The following is a 17,522-nucleotide window of genomic DNA, read 5'->3' on the forward strand; positions in this document are numbered from 1 at the left end:
TTGCTTTTTTGTTGTTTTTGACTGCACCACATGGCTTGTAGGATCTTAGTTCCCGGACCAGGTGTTGAACCTGGGCCATGGCAGTGAAAGCGCCGAGTCCTAACCACTGGACAGCCAAGGAATTCCCTACTGAATAGAAACTTACAGTTGCCCACTTGACCCTGAAAATTTCGGCTTGTTAAGAGTAACTGTAGGGAATTCCCTGGTGGTCCAGTGGTTAGGACTCTGTGCTCTCACTGCTGAGGGCCCGGGTTCAATCCCTGGTCAAGGAACTAAGATCCCACAAGCCGTATAGTATGGCCAAAAAAAAAAAGAGTAACTGTAATGTTTTAAGGTAACTATAATGATTTCAGAGTCAGATGAAACATGCTTTGAGTCCTGGCTCTGCCACTGCCCAACTGTGTGGCTTTGACTGAGCCTCAGTCTCTTCATCTACAGAGTGAAGATAACACAAACTACCTCAGAGGGTTGCTAAGGAAAAGTGCCAACCTGGTGCCTGGCGCACAGGAGACACTCAGTAAACTATCGCTGCTATTTGTGGGCAGTATTATACAAGCCCTTAAGGAACGAAGAGGTATGGCAACCATCTTTCTAAACATGGTCCTCCCGTTGGCCAAACTTTAGCGTGTCTGTGGATGCCCATCTTGATGTTGAAAGCAAAGTGGCACAGAACCTGCAATGCACATATTCATTCATCCAAAGCTTATTGAGAACCTACTATGTGCCAAGTGCTGGGCTACAGAGATGACAGAGGTGGTCTCTGTCCTCATGGAAGGAACATCCCAAGTCTCTGGAACTGGCCAGGTGGAGACCACGGAGAGCATGGCCTATCATCAGCGGCATGGGGTGACCACTTGAGTGAGGGTGACAGGGAAAAAGGCCAGGGCAACTGTGTAGAGAGCGGCCTCTGACCTTGGGGCACGGGGAGTGGGCAGACTGAAGGACCTGGAAGCGTTAGAGGGCTTCTGGAAGGAAATCTCTTGGATGAAAGGTCAGCTCTGTCTCCCAAAGAGTTAGGTAACTGTTCCTGTGACCCTGGAGGGTTGAAGTTGGTGGCAGTGGAGGGAAAAGTACCACTGGTTTCAGCAGTGAGGGCCTGGGTGTCCATAAGTGGGATGGTTGGTGCCTGGGGAAGGGAGCACACCATGTCCTGGGGCAGGGAGCTCAGGGCACTGCCATGTAGCTGAAGCACTGGGTGGAATGGGGGTACACAGTGGCAGATGACTGGTGGAGGTACAGGCAGAAGAAAGGAGCCAAGCTGGGGAGTCAGGGGGCCCAGCACCAAGCCCTAGCGGTGGCAGTTGGGAGAGTGATGAGCAGAGGGGTGGCTGTGCTGATGAAAGTAGACAGAGATGCCCCAAGTCAGAAACCTGGAGCCCTGGAAACTCTGTGGGAAATGAGAACAACCCTCGCGGCAAAGGGGTGAGTAAGCATGAGGGCGGAGTGTAGGTGTGTGCACAGAATCTTAGAGCTGGAAGGGATCTTCAATGTCATTTAGTTCCACCCCCGAGCCATGAAATCTTTCAGTCTTCCACTGACCAACTGAGGACACTCAACTCTACTTGGACACCTCAAGGTACGGGGAACTCACTCCTTTCAAGGGGGCTCATCCTATAGAGGTGCTCGAGCCTCCCAGACGGCCTCGATAAGCCTAGCGCCCCGACCTTGGTCCTGTTGAGTGGGCCGGCCTCCACTCGGCGGCGGCACCTGGCGGGGGTGGCGGGTGGCGTGGGGCTTGCGGCGCGGATGGGCCGGCGCTGCTGTCCCCAGCCCCAGTGCTGAGGCCGGCAGAGTGCAGTGGGCTCTGGTGGAGGTCGGGAGAACTGCAGGGCGAAGACCGCCGGGGGCTCCGCGGGCTGCCGGGGGGAGGCACTTGACACCGGCCGCGGGAGAGGAGGGGCCGCTGTCCCTGCGGCCAGTGCTGGATGCGGGGACCCAGCGCAGAGGCAGCTCCAGGTAGCGGGGCGCCCCGCGGGGGGAGGGCTGCCGCAGGCCCCCGGCGGAGTGGCCGGGAGAGCGGCCGAGGCGGGGTTCCCGGGCCCAGCGCAGGGTCGGGGCGCAGCGAGGTCCGGCCCTCCGACCCGCAGCGTGCGGGGACCCCCCCAGCGGGGGCGTAGAGGCCGGGAAGTCGGGCCGAGGGCGCTAGGACCGGCCGCGCGCCCAGGCCGCTCCCGTCGCGGCGCCCCGGGGCCCCCAAGTCGGCGCTGCCTCCCGGGCCGGCTCCGCAGCGCCAGGGCCGGGGCCAGCGCGGCCGCGGGGGGCGAGCAGCGGGCGGAGGCCTGGGCCCGCGGGCGGCCGGAGGGAGGGAAGGAGGAAGGCGGAGAGAAGGGGTGGGAGGGGGGGACCCGGCGGAGGAGGCGGAGAGAGGGAGCGCGACAGCGAGCGGAGGGAGGGAGCGAGCGAGGCAGGCAGGCGGGCCGGGAGGGAGGGAGGGAGGGCGCGCGGGCGGCGGCGGCGGCGGCGGCGGCGGCGAGAGCAGAGGACGAGCCGGGACGCGGCGCCGCGGCACTAGGGCGCGCAGCCGGGCCGGCCCGACCCCACCGGCCACACGGTAATGAGCGCCGCTGCTGGCGGCCCGGGAGGCCGGCCCGGAGGCGGGCGGGGAGGAGGGGAGCCGGGCGGGGGCCACGGCGGCGGGCAGTGCCCGGCTCGGGGCACGCTCCCGGACCCCCGCAACTCGGCGCCGGGCGCTCGCGGGGCCAGGGCTGCGGGCGGCGACGGCGGGCCAGGCTGGCCGGGGCGGCGCGGGGGATTTGAGGGTTTGTTTATGTCCCCGCGGGCTCCGCAGGCGCCCCCTCCCGTCCCGCCCGCTCCCGGCGCGGAGCCCCCTCCGCGCCCCCGCCCGGCTCCGGGCTCAAGTTCAAGTCTATACAATGCCGCGGGGGGCCTCCTCCGCCGCCGGCCTCAGCCGCGGTGCCCCGCTAGGCGCTGCCGCAGGGGCCCCGGCCTGGCCGCCCCCGCCTTCCGGGCCCTGCCCCCGCCCCCGGGGCCCAACCTGGGGCCTGCGGCCGGGGCGCCGGAGGGCGCGGACCCCGACCCGGAATAATCGGCTCCCGCCGCGGCCCGCAGGGAGCGGGGGAGGGGGGCGGGGGCCGGGCCCCGCGCAGGCTCCGCGGTGGCGGCAGAAAATGGCAGCCTGGCACGACCCGGCCCCCCGCCCCTCCCCCCGGCTCCCGGCCCTCCTCGGCCCGGCGGGGCGGGGGACCCGGGAGGCCCCCGGGGGCGGGCCGAGGGGTGATCGGGGGGCCGGACCGGGGAACGCTGCGCAGCGATCTTCCTCCGGCCACCTGTGGCTGGGGGAGCGGGGTGCCAGCGGATCTGGGAGGGGCTGCGGGGGTGGCGAGAGTGCCACTTGGGGGGCACACCTCTCCGCGGAGAGTCGGGTGGCGCGCGGGGGGGACGTCGTGCCTGGCTCCTCCCTGCCCCCGCCGCGGGCCGTGGGAGCCGGGGCGGCGGCGGTGGCGGCGCCGCAGTGTGGGGGCGGGGCGGGGGCGGGCGAAGATCCCGGGCCGGGGCCGCGGGGGCCGGAAAACGCAGGGGTGGGAGCCGCAGGGCCTGGGCCCGGAGCGTGGCTGGTGGGGACGCCCCGGGTCGCCCCCTGCAGCAGCACCCACCCCCCTGCACACACTCAACACGCACGCGGACACACTCACGCACACGCACCCCCGCTGGGCCGGTGCAGACGTGTCCTTGAAAGCTTCGCATCCGCACGGTGAAGGACGAGGCCTCGCCGAGGCTGCGGATCGGGGTCTTCGGCCCCACGTCCCAGCGCCCCGGGAGACCCCAAGCTTCCGAGCCGCAGGCGGCCTCGGTCCGTGTCCCGCCCTCACCCCAGCTCCCCTCCCCCTCCCTCCTCCCTCCTCCCTCCTCCCTCCCCCTCGGCTCGGACGGAGCTGGCAAAGGTCCAGGGCCCGCCCCCGGCCTCCCCCAGCCCCCCATCGCTGGGGCCCGCGGCCCTCTGGCTGCCAAACTGCTTTTCGCTTTCCTGGAGGCTCCCTTCTTGGGGGCACCCACTCCCTTCCCTCTCACCCCCATTAGTTCCCCCGTTTCTCTCCATCCCTTCTGTCCTTCCTCCACTCTCTAGTGCAAAGCCAGTTGAGTAGGTGTTGGCCCCTTGGGTGGGGAGTGAGGGGCTCACTGGTTCTCAGGGGCTCTCTTCCCCAGCTCGAGAGAGGAGCCCCCTGTGGTTGCACCTTGACCCAAGATGGCGTCTTGCACCCAGCTGGGCAGCTCTGGCCTGTGTCAGGCATGGGAGGAAGGGCCCGGGCCCAGGCCCCGGAGCCACACAGCTCGCCCCCTCCCAAACCAGAAGGGACAGGAGGCTGCAGGAGAAGAGCCGGCCGCCCTGTGACCCAGCTTGCCCCTTGCTGCCGTGCCCAGAGACTGCCATCACCATCCCTGGGGGACTGTTCAGTCTTCATGTTTCACCCTGGGCTGCCAGCGCTGAACCGGCCTCCTGGGCTGGCGGGCTGCGTAGGGATCCTGGGATCAGGTGCTGCTCCGCTGTGCCTCCTCCCTCCCAGGCAGATGTGAGAGCTGCAGCCGGGGAAGCTCTTCTCCTTGGGCGACGCTGGGGAGCTAGGACTGGCCTCTGGGATTTGGGGAGCCCAGCTGTCAGGCGGACCCTCTTTGGGCTGTCCCCTCTGCTGGCAGGGGTCGTTTCCTGGTGGTTTCCTGAGCTGCCTGGGTTTGGAGGCTTGGGCTGTTAGGAGTTCCTGCTAGGTTGCTGGGGCAAGGTGGTCCCCCTCTGCCTCCAGGTCCCGTTGAGGCCCTGGTTGGGCTGTTTGACAGGGAGTTCTGTGAAAGCGTGAGTCTGTGTGCGTGTGTGTGCATGTGTGCACATGTGCTGCACGCAGTCAGTGGCCCAGGCAAACTTGTGTGGCGGGTCTGGCACCTGCCCGCCTCCCTTCCCGGGCCCCATTCCTCTGGGCCCTGGCTCCCTCTCCAGTCTCTTGTCCAGCTCCTTGGGGCTTGTCTTCAGCTACTCATCAAATGCACACTTCCTGGCTCGGGTGGACCAAGGCTCTCCTTGTCCTCCTTCCCAGGCTCGTGGGCCTGCAACAGGAAGCCGACCTTAGAGAAGGTGAATTCCTTCTAGACTCGAGGAGTGTCGCCCACAGTGCAAGGGCTGCCTCCCGCCCCCCCCCCGCCCCCCGGCACCGGAGAAGCAGAGTACAGCCATGCCATGTGTCAGGGTGTCTGTGGACGGGATTCCTCTGTGGGGTGAGGGTTGGACTGCAGCTTGAAGGTCCATTCCAGCTTTTAAATTCTATGGCTCTGATTCTAGTGGTGGAATTTCAGACCCAGGAGTGGGGGCGGGGTGGTCTCGCCTCACAGCGATAATCAGGAATGGCTTCCAAGGAGAGGAGGCCTGAGTGAGAGCAGGGCCTCCTGGGGGGTGAGGCCTTTGAAAGGAGAGGGTGGTGTGAGGGGTGAGGGCCCTTCAGGAGACAGGTTTGTCACGTCTGACTCCACAGAGAGCGTAAAAGTGCAGCCTCTGGTTAAGCCTTCGCACGTGTGTGTCCTTCTGTAGGTTTACGTGTACACTTGTGTGTGTAATTTCTGAGGTTTCCTCCCTGAGTCCCGTTTGCGGTAAGCTCCTGAGTTCCTTATGGACCTTCTTGAAGCTGAAACTCCAAGCTTCTCATCCTCTCTTGGCCTCTCTGGTGACCAGCCCCCATCCCGGAGCCCACCCAGAGTCATCGCATTAGAACAAGAGATGCTCCCAGGGCTTTTCCTAGCACAGTCACACATCACCGCCATTGGGCCTCTGAAAAAGCCTGCAAGGGAGACAGACAAGCTATAAAATACTTGCCCGGGGTGACCTGGCTGGGAAGAAGCGGGTCCAGGCCTGCCCTCTGGGGAGCTTAGACTGTCTCCTGCTCCAGCTCTCCTGGGCTCCTGCACTGCGTGTTGGTCTCTCCTCTCAGTTTGTGGTCTCCACAGGACCTTGCCCTGGCCGCCTCTGGTCCCCCATCAGACATTTTGTGGGGTTTCCATGAGTGTCTGCTGGACGTCTTGTGTTTGCGTCCCTAACCTCCCCTGAGTGGCAGGTTTGGTGGCCCGGCTCTCTTCTGCTTGCTGCTGCTCTGCCTTCCCCGAATAGCCATCGCCTACTTATAGGCCAGTTCCTTAGGCTCAAGCCCCCCTGAAAAACCTAAATTCTTTCCCGGACTCCATCAAGGCTCCTTTTTGTGGAAACCAGATAGAAAGGGGACTCTGAGAGCAGTCTTGCCAGCTCTCCGGTGGCCATCCTCGGCCTGAAACGTTACCGTTAGAATCCAAGCCCTAGAGTTTAAGGTTGAAAGAGAACGTGAAGCTCTGAGAACACCTGGAGCTAGGTTGGGGGCTGTTTGGTTGTGGAGCCAGGCCTGGTTTCTTCCAGGGCTGGAAGTGCTACCCAGAGCCCGAGGCCGGAAGGGCCAACTGTGTGCCTGTCACATGCTCCCCCGCCTCGGCACTTCCTGCCACCTTCCACTCTCTTGAGCCTGGGGTCCCTGACTTGGTGCCCGTGTCCTCTTCCCCCATCCCATGCCCCATTGATAGTTGAGTGTGTCTCTGGCCTCTAGCTTGGGAACAGGCAACAGTCAGGGCCACGGGATGGCCTGTGGGAATTGTTTCCACTTCCATTCTGGTGTCTAATGGATGGTAGTGCCGGTCAGGAGCCCGGCTGCCCTTGGAGGCTGGGCGTCTCTGTGAGCCTGTGCATTCTGCTGCTCCTGAGCAGGGCTTTAATAGTAAACGAAAGGTGCCAGATTCCTTTCCCCTCAAATCTTGAGGGCTTGTTTTCAGTCATTTCTCTCTTTGACTCTCTTCCCTTAAGAAAAACGTACCAAATCCGAGATCCGTGCAGTGTTGGAGATTCGCGTGTGTGTCTCCAAGCCTGCCTCCCCTTGGCTAAGTGTGTGGGCAAGCCAGGGTGTGGTGCACGTGTGTCTGTGCATATTTCTGTGTACGCGGCGTGCAGCCGCGTGGGGACAGAGAGCCTGGACGTGAGCTTGCACATGAGCCTGTCTCAAGGCAGCCGAAGGCAGGGCCCCGGAATCAGAAGGAGCGGCGTTCGGACGCTTCGCAGTTGTAGGATCTGGGGCAGCGCAATTTCTCTGAGCCTCCCAGTTTCCTCACCTGTAATGTGGAAACAAGACCAAGCGCTACACATAGGTTGTTGTAAGGATTGGCTGAGATGATGCCGGTTCCGCTCTTAGCAGAGTGCAGGCGCTCAGCGTCAGCATGAGTAGCGTCATCGTTTGGGCGGCTCGTGTGGCCTGGCACTGCAGGAAGTGCTCTGTGAAGTCTTGTCCACCTTCCTGCGTCTCTTGCAAAATCTTGGACAGATGAGGAAAGTGCTGATGCTGATTGAAAAATCTTCGGAGGTGGGAGGCTCCTCAGTGCCATGTAGCAGTCTGTTCCAGAGTTTAACAGATCGCATTGTCAACAGGTTGTCTTTGTATCCACCTTAAACCCCTTGTGCTACAGTTTCAGCTCTTTATTCGGATTCTGTCCTGAGTGCAGTCTGTTTTTTGCCCTGTACCAGGGTCTTGCTGGGCAAGACCCTGTGCTGAGCTTCGAGGGGACACACGGTGAGTTTAGGGTGTGCCCAACTAATTAATGACCACAGACCAAGGTCGAGGGAGAGGGAGAAATAAAACGCTCAAAGGACAGTGAGGTCACAACCAACTGGAGGAATCAGGAAAGGCTTCTTGGAGGAGGTGGCTCCTGTGATGATCCTCAGAACACAGAGACGGGGCTTCCAGACCAAGGAGAGGAAGCCCGACTGTCGGGGATAGGGTGGCTGGAGTGTGGCGGAGACTCCAGGGTGGTGAACAGGGCCTCGGAGGCCAGCCTGAGGCCCCAAGCTAATTTGAGGGGAGTGGGCCCCTGTGCTCTGTAACTCCCGTGTGGCCTGTGGAGAATCGCTTAGAACTTCCCTGCCTGTGGCTGTGAGGGACGGCAGGGGAGACTGAGGGACGAAAGGGAGGGAAGGGAAGGGGCCGGCTGAGCTCATTTGGTATAGGATCTTGATTTCCTTTATGTTCTGTAGACCAGAGCTTAAGAGCTCAGACTTGGAGGGGAACAGAGCAGGGTTTAAATTACACCGACCCTGGAGTGTCGTGGCCATTAAGGGGAACGCCAGCGGGGCAAGGTCTCTGTCAGTGATGGCAATCATGATGTGAATGAGCGGAGGAGGGTCCCTGGCCTGGCCTCCCAGAGGTCTCCGTGTCCCGTTTTTGCATCCCCTTCCCCATGCCGAGGCACCCCAGCATCCAGAACATTCCTGTAAGGGCTGCAAGCACAGGGAAAGGGGACGTCAGCGGACCCTGACTCCACCCTGCCCTCTTCCCTCCCTCCTCCGTGTGCAGCTGAACTGAGCCCCCAGCTTGGAGGGGAGGTGCCCGGGCTGGCGGCCATGCCCCTAGGTGTGGCTGCAGGTGTCTGGCAGGCCCTGGCAAGGAAAGCAAGTGGGCAGGGCCCGCCAAGCCACATCTCCCTTGCTGATCACATAGCAGGCCTGTCTGGAGGACAGCGACAGGGGGAGGAGGTGTGGACACCTGGGGCTTTCCTAGCTGCATCCCAGCAGGGAATGAAAAAATTTTTTCAACTGTAGCTCAGCAATGCCCACTCCCGTCCTGCTCTGGTCCCCTCTGACCTCCAAGGTCTCTCAGCCCTATTTACATCTGCAATCAGATTCCTATTTTCTCTTTCCTGAGGTCATGGCCCTGCTCACTGCCATCCTTATTGATCTTCCCTCTCTGTTTCTGTTTCAAATGTCAAGGTCATTTTTAATTCTGAGCAGTGGTTAGCTGCCCCCGTTTGGGTGTACAGAGGGGATGGAGGACCATCTCTCACAGCTCGTAACTGGAGGGCTGGAACTTGGGTGTCCTGACTCCTGATCTAGTGCTCTTCCTGCTTTGCGGCTATGTAGACGGATCCAGGGGTCAGTGGGGAAGATGTTCCAGACCTAATAGATCAGCTAGAGCCCGGTGTGCCAGCGGTCCTTCCTTGAAAAGGTTAAAAGATGCTCAGAGGGGACATTATGGGACAGTGGGGTCAGATCGGTGGCTTACTGAGCCATGGGTTGGATGTGGGCCCTATCACGGTGAATGTCCGGGAACGTCTGGGCTGGGAGGCTGGGGGACCTGGGAGCCTGCCTTCCCTCAGAGGTTCCCCAGAGGACACCAGGAGGGGCAGGCGAGGGCGCTCGGACCCATGCCAGGCAGCTGGGATCCTCTGGCACTCCCGCAGGCAGAACCTGTTGGCAAGGAGCTTCTTGAGGAATGGTCCTTTGTGATTAATTTTGTAGATTCTGAAAGGATACCTAAATTTGTGGATAAAGAGGAATCTAATCAGATTCTCCCGGAGGCTTTGAAATGAGATAGGAAGCGTGTCTATTCTGACATGTTAGATGTCCATGATATGGTGTGGGGTTACCCCAATAAGCAGTGTGCAGAGTGTGATCTCATTTTTGTAAAATTCCTTTAAAATACATGTATGCACACTTATAGGCTAGCAAATGCTTAGAAAAAGTCATTCTGGAAGGATAACCCAGCAAACGTGTCAGCAGAGTCCTTGCCATTTTACTTTATACACTTTTCGTAACCTTTGCAAAAATGTAAAGGCGCATGCATTCCTTTCTTAATGACCACAACAAAAATAAAAGCACACTTTTAAAGCTTCTGGATAAGAACTTATAAAAATTTGAATCACCCTTGGGCTGGAAGGGTGGACTCTTTTATAATGGATACAAAACTGGCTTGGAGACCGACAGCAAAGGGTGGGGCTGCTCAGGTACTTGTCTTTTCTGGAAGGGTTGCAGGGAGATTTATTGCAGACCCTGAGGTCTCCAAGCGAAGGCCTGGCCTGGTAGGGATTGGGTGAGAGTGGAAAACAGGCAGCTGGCAGCACCCTGGTTCACTCCAGGGCAGCAGACCAAGTTCGCTTTATAGGATGGTGACTGGAAACTCTCAGTTCTGACCCAGGATGGGAAACAAATCATTGAGGATCTTCCCTGAAGCCTTCAGTCTCGTTGCTGTTGCGACCCAAATGGTCTCAGTGTGGACCTCAGGTGACCCAGCCCTGGCATAGCCTGGGGAGCCCCATGCAGGGAGGACAAAGTGGGGCTTCAGGAGGCCCCGGCAGGGGTGGAGGGGATGCCTGGGAAACTCGTCTGGCATGTGGGCTCAAGCTGTGCCCGCCTCTGTGATCTGGAGGCCCAGGAGCAGGTGGCAGTGACCCAGGTGACAGGGTGGAGAGGTGAGGAGGGGCAGATATAAATTCCTCTGCCTGTTGCTTCGCAACAGTGCCCACCTCACCCTTCCACAGTCCCGTCCCCTAGCCCCTGCCCGTGGGTGCCATCTTGGAGCTTGCTCTGCCCTCTGAGGCTGCCCCTGTTAAAGACAACAGGAGAAAGGGTATGTGGACTTCTCTGGCCCAGCCCCGCCCCACTCCGCCCCTGGAGTGAGGCAGGAAGATAAATAAAAGGACAGTAGCATGGAAGCAAGCCCAGAGCTGGTCCCTCTGCAGACCGCCCCCTGCCCCAGGCTGCTAGGGGACAGACGTGCAGTGCAAAGAAGTGACCGGGAGGCAGGCAGACCTTGATTTGCATCTCAGCCCTGCTACTACCGTAGCTACAGAGGGACCTAAAAGTCTCTGAGCGGCAGGTTTTTCATCTGTGAATCAGGGATAAGAATCGCATTCACATCTTACTGGTATTGCTTGAATCAAATGAAATACTGTGTGAAAACTGTCAGCACTGCGCCCAGCACATAGTAGGTACTCAGGAGGTGTGAGTTCTGTTTCTCTGAGTCGGGTCAGGACAGGGCTGCATGAGGGTGAATCTGGGGACCTGGCGAGATGACCCCGTTGAAGGCCGCCTTGCCTTCCAAGACCCCACAAATGTTGCCTGTCATCCTCATCACCCCTTAGGGGTCGCAGGGCCTCCAGCTCCTTTGTAAAGCCACGATTTGGCTGGTTGATCTCTGAGTGCTCCAGCCAGCCCTGGCCATCTGATCTCTGGGCCTTGAATCTTGATGTACTTCCATCAGTTTCCTGAGAGTCCATGCCCAGTGGGGACCCAGTAGGTCCCCCAAGCCCTGGGCCCTCGCCCTTCCTGCCCTCTGCTCTCTTTGGGTCCAGAGCAGGCAGTGGCCTCTCCTCTGGTTGCTGGGCCTGCTGGCAGGGCTGGCTCTGCCCCCTGGCCCACAGGCATGGGAGGGTCTTGACCACAGCCGGGCCTGGCAGCTGGCACACAGCAGTGGTTCCTAATGGTTTTATTACCAGCAACAATGTGGTGCTTGTTGCCATCCTCTCACAGGCCTGTGGTTCCCAGCCCAACTAGTGGTGGCCTGAGGGCCTGCCTGGTACTGGAAGCTCAGCTGGAAAGCCCAGTGGGGCAGGGCAATTGCCTCTGCATTTTCTTTTGTCAACACCCTCTGTGCAGCCTGGACTCTGAGATAGCGTGGTGATATGCTGGGGCCCCAAGTTGGCAGGCCTGGCAGCTCTTGAGTTTTCTCTCCAGAGGGCCCTTGCTTCAGATTCACAAATATTGTTTATCTATTCATTTATTAAAGACCTACTATGTGTCGGGCACTGGCTACAAAGATAAAAGAGACTGAGCTGGTCCTCAAGGACCCCGCAGGGGAGATGAGAGTCTGGCAAGGTGACCATTACGTCGTAGGTGGGTGGAGAGAGCTCTGCAGCATGAACCTGGAGCATTACGGGGGCTCAGAGAAGGGACGTCTCATTCAAGGGGGGAGGGAAGAGCAGGAAAGGGTTTCTAAAGGAGGTGAGGCTGGAGCTGAGTCTCAAAGCGTAGGGAGCAGTTAGCCAGGGGGTCCAGGGCATTTTCTCCCTTGATGTGGCGGGAGTGATGGGATATGGGAGATCATGGGATGTGAGGCTGGAGGGCTGGGCCGAGCTGGACCGGGGAAGGCTGGGATGTTACCCATTCATCGCCGTTGGCCTTGGAGTAACGTGCCCATATTTGCGTCTGAGAAGGATCATCCTGGGGCATCAAGGAGGAGAACTTGGGCAGCTGAGGCTGGGGGCGGGGAGCCCAGGCAGGAGGCTGGTGCCGGAATCCAGGGGCGCAGCAGTGCGGGCGTGGAGGAGGGCTGCTCTGTGAGGCATTTAGGTGGGAGTGACTGGGTGATGGAGAGGGTGAGGGGAGCTGGCTCAGCCCGCCGCGTGGGTGGAGGTGCCATCCGTTGAGAGGGCTCGGCTGGAGGGAGTCTGGGAGAGATCTTCCCGTGGGAGGCAGGACTAGAGTTGGGACTTGAGGGTGGTTAGGATTTGTGCAGGCGGAGCCTGGGCTGGGCCGGGCTTGCCGAAGAGGGAGGGCCTGTGTCACCAGGCCTGGATGTGGGGACCCAGGAGGGCGCAGGGTCCAGGTGATGGATTAGAAAGGCAGGCGCATTTTATTCCGTAAGTGGTAGCAATCCCTGCAGATTTTTAAGGACGGAAGTAACTTAACCAGGCATTTGTACCACATACATTGGGCATACTGATGTTTGGGGCCTTGAGCCGGGGCTTCTGCTTCTCAGGTGCTCCCCCGAAAGATGAGCTGCAAGGCCTAGACACTGTCCTTCAACTCCCCGCTGCACAGCCTGGGGCGAGTGTCATCACCCTCTGACAGTGGTATGTGAATTGCGAAGCTGACATCCGCCCTGGGTTTAGAGGCAGGTCTGCCAGTGTAGGAGGGGATAAGATGGGCACAGCAGTTTTGGTAAACAAACAGAAAAGAAACAAAAACTGTTTCTCTAAAGTAGAAATACGAGTCTTTTGTGTGTCACAGGAAGAGCTGTTTCCAAAGAATTTCTAGAAAAATGGCGTGAACCAGGTCAGCATCACTGAACCCGGGCAGAGGCAAGAGACGGCGTGGCATTGTGCCAGGGCCACCAGGCTTGGCGCTGAACAGACAGTGGTTTCACCTCGGCCCTGCCACCTCCTAACCGAGTCCTCCTCGGGAAGATCGCTTCACCTCTCTTAGCCTCAATTTTGCCGTCTGCAAAGTGGAGGCAACCTTCCAGAATTGTGTCATGTGTTTGTCTGTTTGTTTGTTTGTTTCAAACACTGCTTCTTGCCCTAAACTTGGATATTTTATGTCACGTGTCTTTTAAAAGAATCCTTCTACAGTTGGCCTCGCTGGTATTTGAGGATTAAAATTCAGCTGTGCCTGGTCCCTGTCTGGCGCTGAAGAGACACAGCCCCCCACCGCTCACACCCTTCTTCCCGTCTCACATGCCAAGTTTCCTCTTGCTCTTTGCCTCCCGAGAGGCCTGACCCCCCCAGTGGGTTTTGAGTTCCATGTTCCTGGGAAGCTCCACTTATCATGTTCCTTTGACACTCTTGTTCCCCAAACCTGGGTCACCCCAGTGTATTTGAAGAGCATCTGCTGAGCTAAATGGGAACTAGGGGAGGAGGTCAGTTCCTTGTCTCTTTTTAATGGAGGGGAGGGGAGGGTCTGTGCAGAGCTGCCCATGGCTGTGTGGAGAGCAGAGGATGAGGGAGGGAGAGGCTCTGACCCATCCAGGGCCCGGGCAGACCACGGCTAGGACTTTGCCCAGTAGCTGGCTCCTGTGCCAGGGAAAGGGGTGCAGGGCCCTAGTGGAGTCTGGGAGATGATCTCGGGGTGACCTCGGTCTGGATGGGGAGGCCAGCTTCCTCTGTGATCGGGCACACGTGGTGGCCATTGGTCTGTTTTGTGGCCCCTGTGACATGCAGCCATGACCACGGGGAGACCTTGGAGGCATCTCTGCTCTCCGGAGGAGGCTGGGTGGGAAGCTAGCTCCTCAGCGGGGGCTCCTGTGGAGGTAGCGTTGGCGAGAAGGCCTGGGCCGGAGTCAGGCTGTGCCTGGCTGGGGGTAGGGTGGGTGGGGACCACTGTCAACTTGAGTGCGGAAACCAGTGATTCCCTGGTTGGTACAGACCTGCGCTTGTACCCCTGTCACAGGGGCACCCTCTGGAAGCTGGTGTGTGTGGACCGAGGGTGTGGTGGTGTAATCACACGAAATGTACAGCATAATTAATCCGGCATACCCTTAATGGTATGCATAATTGTGCTGCATGGTAACTAGGTGTAAATGGTAAGCAGTTCACATAAATGTTTTTGTAATTGGTATTAATTTTGCAGAGGCAAACTAAGTTTATGTGGTTTCTTTCTTCTTGCTCTGTTAGTTTTCTAGCACAGGCAATTCCTAGCTCTTGGAGGAGTTCTACTGCAAATGTTTGTTTGTAGGGCAATGTTTTGTATTTTCTCCAGAACAATGTTATGAATGGTTATGAGGTTCCCAAGCTGGTTTCCAAATGCCTCTTTGGCCCGCACTTTAGGTGAAACGTGCGACGCGTATGCGGGGAGGCCTCGCCTGGGATCCTCCTGCTTCAGGTTCCTGGAGCCTGCCTGTGTGTGTGTGTGTGTGTGTGTGCGCACACACACATACATGTCTTTCTGCATGTGTCTGTGTCTGTGTATGTGAGTGTGCCCGTGTGGGTCTGTGTCTGTGTCTCTGTGTGTGCCTGTGACCCCTGAGGCCACAGTGGCAGGTTAAGGGTGCTGGTAAAGAGGTTATTTATTCTGGTTGCGAAGGCCCTTGCTCTGGGGGATTAGGGGAGGCCTCGCGGCATTAGCTGGGAGAGAGGACACTGGGTCAGGCCACAGCAGCCGTTCAGGAGCCAGCGAGAGCCATTCCTGGGCGTTGTCTGAAGTGAGAGTCTAGGTTTCTTAAGGACACTTTACTGGCCTTTCACCCTAATTAATGACATACTTTTTTTTTTTGAATTTTTGCATTTAATTTTATTTATTTTTTTATATAGCAGGTTCTTATTAGTTGTCCATTTTATACATATTAGTGTAGATGTCAATCCCAGTCTCCCAATTCATCCCACCACCACCCCCACCCCTGCCGTTTTTCCCCCTTGGTGTCCATACGTTTGTTCTCTACATCTGTGAATGATGTACTTTTAAAAAATATTCATATTTATTGAGCGCCTAGCATGTGCCAGTATCATGCTAAACACTCTACTCAAATTCTCTCATATCTTAAAATAGACTCAGGAGGTAAGGACTCTTATTGTGTGGTTTGGTAAAGTGTGGCCTGCGTCTGAGCGGCAGAGGTTTGAGGTGGGTTCCGGCTGAGCCCCCTTAGGGCTCAAGGGGTGGATGAGCTGCACCAGGGCCCCCGGGCCAGAGGCTAGTGATTCTGGGATGTGCTACCCAGAGTCCTGGGTTCTTCCTCCTCTCGGGCCCCCTTGCCCCCCTGCAAGTGGTTTGGTTTCGGTTGGGGCAGAGGGTGAGGAGAAAGCAACCCAGGGAGCAGCAGGTGGTTCTGACAGCAGTGGGCTCTTTCCTGCACTCTTGGGTGGGCAGGGGCTGTGCTCTAGCAGTAGCTCCCAGACCCTTGAAGGCTCTTTGGGGCACCTCCCAGTTTGGGCCCAGGAGGGGGTCAGCTCTGTGGCCTGGGAGAGTGTGAAAAGGTGCGGGTGGGGAAGCATCGCATGGATGGTGTGAGGAGAGAGTGGTCCCAGGCAAGCCGGGGACCAGCTTCCAAAGGCCTGGGCGGGTGGGAGGCCGGCTGTCCCCGCTTCCCGTGGTTCACAGACACCCTGACCTAGGTCCCTCACGACCCCAGGCACCCTGGGCATCTGGGGGCTGGCTGAGCCTGCAGACCCCGTAGCAGGTGCACATCCTGGCCTGGGGCAGGTGGAGCAGGGCCCTTCCCGTTGGCGCACTGCCTTGGGGAGCTCTGGCAAGCGACCCCTAGAATGGGCTTGTGGGGGTCCCTCGAGGCACCGCAGCGCCGTGCTGGCGATGTTGCGGCTGCCTGGGAGTGATTTCACCCCGTTCTCTCTGCCTCAGGGGTCAGGCGGAGCAGGGAGACCGGGGAGGGCGGGTGGCAGAAGAGCGGGGCGCAGGACATGACTCTGACCTCATCTGTTTCGGGAAACACACACATCCATCTACACGAGAAAAGCCAAATGACCACACAGCAAACTGGTTACAGACCCCTGGGAGGGCGGTTGAGGAGGAGTGGTAGGGGGTGGGGGTCCTGAGGGGTGGGGAAGGGGGCTGGGGGCCTTCCGGAAGGAGCCCCCCTCGTGGAGGAGAGAATGCTGTGAACGTAGACACAAGCGTGTGGGAACGGGATGTGAGCTGGGGGCCTGGAAGGATGGAGTCAGCTAGGCGAGGTGGGGGCCAGGTCAGAGCGGTAGGCTGAGGCCAGACTCGGAGAGCCAGCGGTGTAGGACCAGACCAGAGTTCAGATCTTACAGTGTGTGAAAATCACTGGCATCATCGGGTTTTTAAAAATAACAGCTTTATCGAGATATGATTCACATACCATCCAATTCGCCCATTTAAACTATGCAATTCGATGGTTTGTAGTACATTCACGGAGTTGTGCAACCATCACCACAATTTCAGAACATTTTCATCAGGCATCATAGGTTTGATTGAGGAAGCCACGTGTGGAAAATCTTTGCTGAGAGGCTCGGGTGGGAGGGAGGGACACCAGAGGCAGTGAGACACGTTACAGGGTAACTGCCAAGGTCTAGACCTGTGGTCCCGAGGGCCTGGAGGGCAGGAGTGGAGAATAGGGGCCCGAGGATCAGGTGCCTGGTGCAATGTGGGGACTGAGGGGGCAGGTGGGACCCGAGTTCTCTGCGGGGTTTTGGGCTTTGGCAGCTGAGGGGAAGGTGCTGCCACCTCCACGTAGACAGGGGAGCCACAGGAAACATGAAGCATCTGGTTCTAGAAGAGTAGGATTTTAGGTAACTGCAAGTCACCCAGGTGGGGATGTCCAGAGAATAAAGATGGAGGCCTTGCAGTAGGAAGTCTGCACTCATTTAAGCCCAGGTATCTCAGCAGAGGAGAATCTAGAGTACAGCTGGATCACAGCGGGACCCAAGAGGGGTGCCCACTGGGCAGCAGTGAGAGCAAGACCCCAGCCAGCCAGGAGAAAGAGCGGAGGGACCCGAGGGCCAAGAGCATGGAGCCAAGGGGGCAAAGAGAGCCAGAGAATCCCCTTGTTTGTGAACTTGCAGGGGTCTCCTGTTCACCCCAGTGCCCAGCTTGGCAATGACACTCAATAAAGGATTGCTGAGTGAGTGCTTGAAGCAGGGAATGATTAGCCGGCAAGGAGGCTGAATGGAGCTCAAGGACGCCAAGGATGGAAAAAGGCCCTTTGAAGCCATGGGTGACTGTATCTGTCAGGGCCGATTCAGGAGACAGGAACCACATAGTGATCTGAACAGGCAAAGTTTAATGTAAAGACTTATTAATGATAACAGGAGATTGGAGTATTGAGAGATTGGCTGATAAGAAGTAAAAAGATCTGCAAAGAATACAGAAATAGCATATATGAAAACAGCCACTACACCCAGGGTTGCCATGGAGTGCCCAAGGAAGAGGCCCCCAGGGCTGAGATCCTGACCTTGATGCCCCTGGCTCCCTGGATGACAGAGAAGTCACTGTGGTGCCATGTTGGCAGAACTTGCTGGAAACCTGCCCCCCGGAACTCACTGGAAGTCCA

The 17,522-nt window shown here is 58.6% G+C and overlaps 1 protein-coding gene across 2 annotated transcripts in view; it reads left to right on the top strand.

The window, feature by feature from the left end:
* Positions 1–1,885: 1,885 nt before the first annotated feature.
* DNMT3A (DNA methyltransferase 3 alpha) overlaps positions 1,886–17,522 on the top strand; it is a 100,870-nt gene continuing 85,233 nt past the window's right edge. Inside the window, exon 1 of one of the 2 annotated variants that reach the window (XM_081253663.1) lies at positions 1,886–1,956. The gene's annotated coding sequence lies outside the window, so the exon portion shown is untranslated. Of the gene's footprint in view, positions 1,957–2,435; positions 2,552–17,522 lie in introns of those variants that run through there. The other variant, XM_081253662.1, reaches the window with a different exon arrangement.

Source organism: Mesoplodon bidens, assembly GCF_964165515.1.
Source record: "Mesoplodon bidens genome assembly, chromosome: 14".
NCBI lineage: Eukaryota > Metazoa > Chordata > Mammalia > Artiodactyla > Ziphiidae > Mesoplodon > Mesoplodon bidens.